Source organism: Dermatophagoides farinae, chromosome 5 (assembly GCF_024713945.1).
Source record: "Dermatophagoides farinae isolate YC_2012a chromosome 5, ASM2471394v1, whole genome shotgun sequence".
Classification (NCBI taxonomy): Eukaryota; Metazoa; Arthropoda; class Arachnida; order Sarcoptiformes; family Pyroglyphidae; genus Dermatophagoides; species Dermatophagoides farinae.
Window position 1 is genome coordinate 1367831 of NC_134681.1, and position 6965 is coordinate 1374795.

Genomic DNA, 6965 nt, shown 5'->3' on the forward strand with positions numbered 1-6965 from the left:
AGAAAACGAGAGAGGGAAAGAGAGAGAAAAGCAAGTTGGTATGGCAAATATTTCATCAACGACGACGACGACGACGATTTTTTTTTTTTGGTGTTATTTGTAAATTTTCTAGGTCCATGAGTCTGTCCTGTATGATAATAATGATGAGAATGAATTTTGTTTTTATTTGTATTTTTTTTTTTTTTTTTTGGTCTGTTATATAACACAATCAATGGCCTAATAGCAAATATATATATATACCAGCCCGGTACAGGCGCTTCGCGCCTGCCCCAAGCTGGCCCGCGGGGCTGACTCCTGACAGTCAATATAGCTGGATACCCGCAGGTGTGGCGGCTGCGCCGCCCCCCCTGCTTGGTATCCAGTCAAAGGTATCAATCCATGACGGTCAATATAGCTGGATACCCGCAGGTGTGGCGGCTGCGCCGCCCCCCCTGCTTGGTACCCAGCCAAAGGTGTCAATTTTAACGCTTCGTGCCTGACGGTGGGTTTCTATGCACGGCGTGTTGCTTCCGGCCTTCGGTTTGGTACCGCAGGGTCAGCCATCACTTGTGCATTGCACCTGATACCTTTGAAAAAGTTGCGTACACCGAACAGCATACTTATTATTAATCGATAAGTTGAAGAAATACGATACGATATTTTTGGTATAAATACTGTGGTCGTTGTTGATCTTCCCCTCAATTTCCTAAACAAAAATCTTCAGATTATTAGGATTTTTGCAGCGGCTAAAAGCCACATAAATCATTCCATGTTGCAATACTGGTGTAGGAAGGTACACACTTATTTTATCGAAAGATTTCCCTTAAAACATTAATTAATTGTCAGAGCAAAAGCCAATACGACAGGAAATCGTCCACGCACCAACTTAAATGGTAGCTTAAGATCTCGATCGTTTTGCTGCAAAATGAATCATAGCCTCCTTGTCAATATTCGAGCTTCAATGCTGCATCTATTTACAAATAAACCCGTGCCATTGAGCAAACCACTTTGTGGTTCAATATTGCGACTGAACATGATAATCGATCCAATGTTTAATCCAAGTTTGTGTCTATAGATCCTATAGGATAACCTTGTGGGTTCATCGCATGAAGACACTCAACATTGAATCGTCAACCGCTGTGGCTTTCTGCAATATCGTAAATGCTCCATTTTCTTTATTTTAAATGAAAAAAGTTATCAGGTATTTTAGGTATAATCAGGTTAAATAACCGAAATAACTTACCAAACGATGAGTAGATCATAGATCACGGGAACAAAAACACAGAAAAAATCATTCCAATGAATGCAGTCTTCAGGCAAGATTTCATCATCAAATACACACTCACACAGGCACACAAAATGAAAATCACGTGCCACATGTATTATCACAATAATCAATTCGAAAAATTCGAATTCGAACTCTTTCTATGTTCTATTGAAGGACTGCACCATCTATTGGATGCAAAATCTGCAGCAAAGTGTGCTGAGCTAGAACAATGAAAAAAAGCTTTGTCAAAGCTACATACCACAGAATGCGTTTCTTTATAAGCGGCTTCTACTTTTGAGCTGGACGAACTGTTCAGAGGCATTCAAAAGTTTTCCCCACTGTTCGATATGTTCAGACACACACAACACACACTGAGTAGCTTATACTAAATAGTTATGTTTGTACTGAAAATAAGTAGGAATGTCCAGCTCGGCTTCCCCGCATCAAATGCCAAGTTAATACCCAGTGCAAGTACAAAGTGCAAGCACTTGGCGAGTGTAAAAGTTGCAGTTACACACAAACGTTAGCGTCATAGAATAGTAGATATATAGCTGGGTGTGTGCATAGTGTATTGTATATATATTATATATTGGTTTATAAAGCCTATTTGATTCACCGTATAAAAAAAGGAGAAATTTTTCCTTTTTCTTATTCTTATTGCTTGCCTGATTTTGTTGTATTATTTGGTTGACTTGGAACTTTTTTTTATTGTTGAATTTTTATCTCTCTCTCTCTCTCTATCTCATTCTCTGATGTTTTACCACCACTATACGGCTAGTTTTCCAATTTTATTTTTTTTTTTGCATTATTTTCATCTTGCTTTTATCGATTCTTTCTCCCATTTCATTCGGTGTGTGTGTGTGTGTGGGCAAGAGTGAAAGACATTAAATATAAAAAAAAATGGTGACGAAGATGAAGACGACGACGAATCAAGACTGTTTATATGTGTGATAAAATGGTGGTTATATATCTATATTACCGAATACAAATGTGAAACTAAAATGAAATGAAAAAAAACAGACAGAAAAAAAAGAAACAGAAACAGAACCGAAAGACACCTTTTTTTCCCTTTACAGCCATCATTATTTTTTATCCGAAATTATATATGGTGATAGAGAATGTGGTTTACAGAATCTGGTTTATTCACCGTTAAAAAACTACTACCACCACCACCAACACCATCACTACTGCTACTACTTATTATTATAAATCCAAAAGAAAAGAATAACAGGACCTAGAATTGTTCCAAATTCTGTGTGTGTGTGTGTGTGTGTATGTTTGAAATTTTTGTACTATTATATTATACCTGCTATATTTATTTCTTTGATATTAATCACATTATTAACACCGATATTATAATATCATTATATTCACATTAATTGTATTCTTAATATAAATTAATAATGATTTACTAGTTGTCTATATATAAATGTATGCACAGCCATCCACAATCGAAAGCATCGATTAAAAAATTGAATTGAATCTTGAAACCATTGAATCATTCATGAACAATATTAATCTATATATATTGTGAAATATCGTGGTTTTTTTTCTTTTTCTTAAAAACAAAACAACAAATGAATTAAACAGAAAGAAAGAGAGAAAAAAAACCTACCGTATTTCTCGAATGGTAATCTTTGTTTCTTCTTCTTCTTCTTCTTCGTCTTTGTCATTTAACAATGAAAAAATTCTTTTCCATTTGGACCATTCATTAATTTCATTTGATTATGTTGATAATGGGGGGTGGAAGTGGGGGGATGCAAAAAAAAACATATTCGATGAATAAAGATTTAGTGTGATCAGATGCACACACACACACACACACATACATTGTTGATACCATAAAAATAAAGATGGAATTTTCAATTAAATAACAGAAAGAAAATGAAATTTTGTTTTTGTTTAGTACAGTCATCACGAGAATAATGAATATTCTGGAATCAAAAAAAAAAAAAAAAAAAAAATACAACGAAAACAACAGCATAAGATTAATTTGCTTGAATATAATAACCACAGAAGATGGAAAAAAAATAAAAAAGTTATTATTGAATTTCATATGTACAAAAAAAAAAACACACACACACACAGAAAGATCCATTATTTCGTGATAAAAGAATTATAATAAATAATAATAATAGCAACAACAACAACAACAACAACAACAACAAAACTTAATATCAACAATAATGACAAATACAGTCTAATAAAAAATAATGTGCATGTGTATGTGTGTGTGTATGTGTATGTGTGTGTGTGTGAATAAGAAAAATGGATTAACATAATAATATTTTTGAGAGAAAAAAAAACATCAAACGGATGTAACGAATAAATGGAATGTAGTGAAGAAGAAGAAGAAGAAAAAATGGGCAAAAATAAAGTGAATAAAAAAAAAAGATGCAGCCAATTTTTTTTTTATTCATCATTATCATGATTTGGTGTCAAAGAATTTCATCACTGAATTTGAATGATTTGATGAAATTTGTTTTTTTTTTCGTAAATTTTTCAACCGAATAATCAAAAAGTTCATCACCATTCTATGTATCGATGATCAAATATCCATTATTTGATCATCATTTGGGATTCATTTACCATATACTAACTAAATACCATGAATGACACAAAAAGCCTGAAGGGATACAATATTCGTGTGTGTGTGTGTTTGATTAGAGTAAAAAAAAAATATAGCACTCGTAAGAATTCATAAACATAAAAATGTTATTGAATTGCAAGCAACAAACAATAACAGAAAAAGAAAAAAAAAAGAAAAATAACTAACATAATACATTCCATACGAACAAACAAACTATAAACAGTTTCCAATTGAATCCATTCAAGTAGATAGATAGATAGATAGATAGATGTATGTACAGATGGATGAATGGATAGATCGATCAATCGATACACATCACTTCAAATGCAAGTATTTGTGTGTGTATCTTTAAGATCATTTCATTTCTTTTTTTTCACTTTTGTTTTGTTTTGTTTTGTTTTATTTTATTTGGCTGAATGATCAGATGATGATAGAAATTTTTTTTTTGTTTTCTTTGGCCCTGTTTTTTTTCTGTTGACTGAACTAATTAATAATTGTGGCTAGTAAAGGAATGGCGATCGTGGTGGTGGTGATGGTAATGTACTTTTACCTAAAAATTTTGTTTCTTTATTTTTCCAGATGAAAAAAGTTTCTGGTGTTTTACTGGATTTTTTTTTTTAGTTTGGTTAGGTTTTGTTCAATGTTTCTGGATTCTATTATAGATCATCATCAGCATCATGATGTTTTCGGGTGTTTTTTCATATTTATTTTGAAATTTGGACACAAATTCACAAAAAAAATTAAATTCAATTTTCATTCATTTGAATGTTGAAAACAATCGACATTTGATGAGAATTTTTGTTTTTGAATTCGATTGTTTTTTCTCTCATTCACATCTGAAATTGACATTTGATGTTGGATGTTGTTTTTGGTTTTTGTTGTTTTTTTTTGATTTTCAAGCAGCTAAAAAAATTAATGACACGAACCACAAATAAATGGTACCCGTTTGTTTCAATGTTTGAAAACGTTTTTTTTTTTGGTCTTTATTTGATTCTTTATTAGCATATATATACGACAACGATAATAGTTTGATTGTCAATTAACATATGTCATCTTCACACACACACATGAACACAAAATCATCATGACATCAAAATCAATCGACATCAAAAACAATTAGCACCACCACCACAACAACGACAACGAACAAATTTCCAACAATCAAAAACATTAAGAATTGATTTTGAATCAATTTGTATTTGCACAATTTCAATCCGATCGATTATTCTTTATGTCAAGATTTCTATATATATATATATATATATATATATATATTATTTTCAGGATCATTTATTATTATTATTATTATCAATATTATAACACCATAACACATCAAATTGAATTGATTGTGATGCAAAAGAGGAAGAAAAAATACTGAAATTCTGGAACTTATCACAATCAATGATGATAATTATAGTGGCGTTGGTTATGGTGTTGATGTCACACAAATCAAAAATCAAATCGAATATATTTATTGACATACGATATCCACCACTATGAACGATCCAATAATGATAATGATGATGATGTTGATGAAGATGATGATGATGATGATGATGATGATGATTGAGAAAGAATGAAAAATACGAAAAGGAAATATAAATAAAAACAAATACAAATAGTCCATTTCCCTTCAAATATTAAACAAAAAAAGGGTGGAGTAAAAAGGGTGGACATTTTTTTTTTTTAGATTTCCGATGTATTCTTCTTCGATCGTTTTTTATATTTTCCGACTGATTTTTTTTTATTCGCCTCATCATCATCATCATCATTATCAAGACATCATCATTTCGAATGGAAAAAAAAGCCCAAAACACACATGCACACACACACACACACTGATTTCAAAACAAAATTATTCAAGTATCAAAAAAAAAAAAAAAAAAAAATATGAAAATATGAAAATCGGAAAAATGGATCGATTTTTTTGAAGTGAATAAACAGCCGATGCAAAAAAAATAAAATAAAATAAAGGACTGTTGTAAAGTCATGGCGATGATGATGATGATCAATAATCTTGTGAAAAATGAAACATGAACAATATTGAACAAGTAAAATCCATTCATCTATCTCTCGGTTTTTTTTCTGCACAAGTAAAGAAAAACAGAATTCCCAACGTATCCATTTCACGTTTTTTTTTATTATTTCATTCAACAATTGTTTTCAGTAATACACACACACACATGATATTGTTTCATTGAATTCTACACGATGATGACAAGAGGAAATAAATGAAAGAATCGAATAGATAAACAAATTCCATATTATCTTAAGATATAAAGTATAAAAAAAACGGAAACAAAAATGAAAATTGATTGAAAAAAAAATTCTTGTTATTTTTTTATTTTTTTTGCTTCTAATGTTCCATCTGTAATATTGGAATTTCCAATGATATAGATTCTTTTCCTTTACATCTTATCACTGATCATGTCTGTGTGTGTGTGTGTGTGTCTGTTTCTGTTTTTTTTTCGAAATCGATTTGTAACCTTTCACGGATGACGCAAATTGATGATTACGATTTATTTGTAGTCATGTTGATGGCGATTTATGGCCAAACATGTGCCATCATCATCATCAACATCATCGATAAATTAATTCTAGAATTCTTTTCGCTATCTAACTAATAACCTATACAGATTTTTTCACCATCATCATCATAATCATCATCATACATTTCATCCATATTATGATGTATGTGTGTGTGTGTGTGTGTATGTAGCTTCTTGATTCCAAACAAATCACGATTCTTGTTGCTGTTGTTGTTGTTGTTGTTGTTGTTGTTGTTGTTGTTGTTGTTATTAGCATGTTGGCATTTCACATTCAATTGAATACGAATAAAATAAAGCATGTGAAATGGAATTATTTCAGTTGTTTGTAGTTTCTCTTCATTTTAAATTTATAATTAACGACAATTTTATGCTTAATCTTTACAGATTTTTAATCATTTTTTTTTTACTTGATGACGATGATGATTTTACCCGATTATCATTCACATGATTTTTTTTGTGATTTCGCCAAAATTCACGATAACTTATGGGATTTTGAAACAATTTGTAATAGGTTTATATAAATGGTCTTTTATTTTATTTTTTTTTTCACCAATTTTCATATGGACAATTCTCATTTTCT

General features: G+C 30.9%; 1 long non-coding RNA gene across 1 annotated transcript; it reads right to left on the reverse strand.

Moving 5' to 3' along the window:
* Positions 1 to 818: 818 nt before the first annotated feature.
* LOC142597558 (uncharacterized) lies at positions 819 to 1785 on the reverse strand. The gene is made up of 2 exons (XR_012832255.1): positions 1223 to 1785; positions 819 to 1152 (listed from the first exon to the last, which is right to left on the reverse strand). It is a non-coding gene; the product is annotated as an uncharacterized LOC142597558 (long non-coding RNA).
* Positions 1786 to 6965: the final 5180 nt, after the last annotated feature.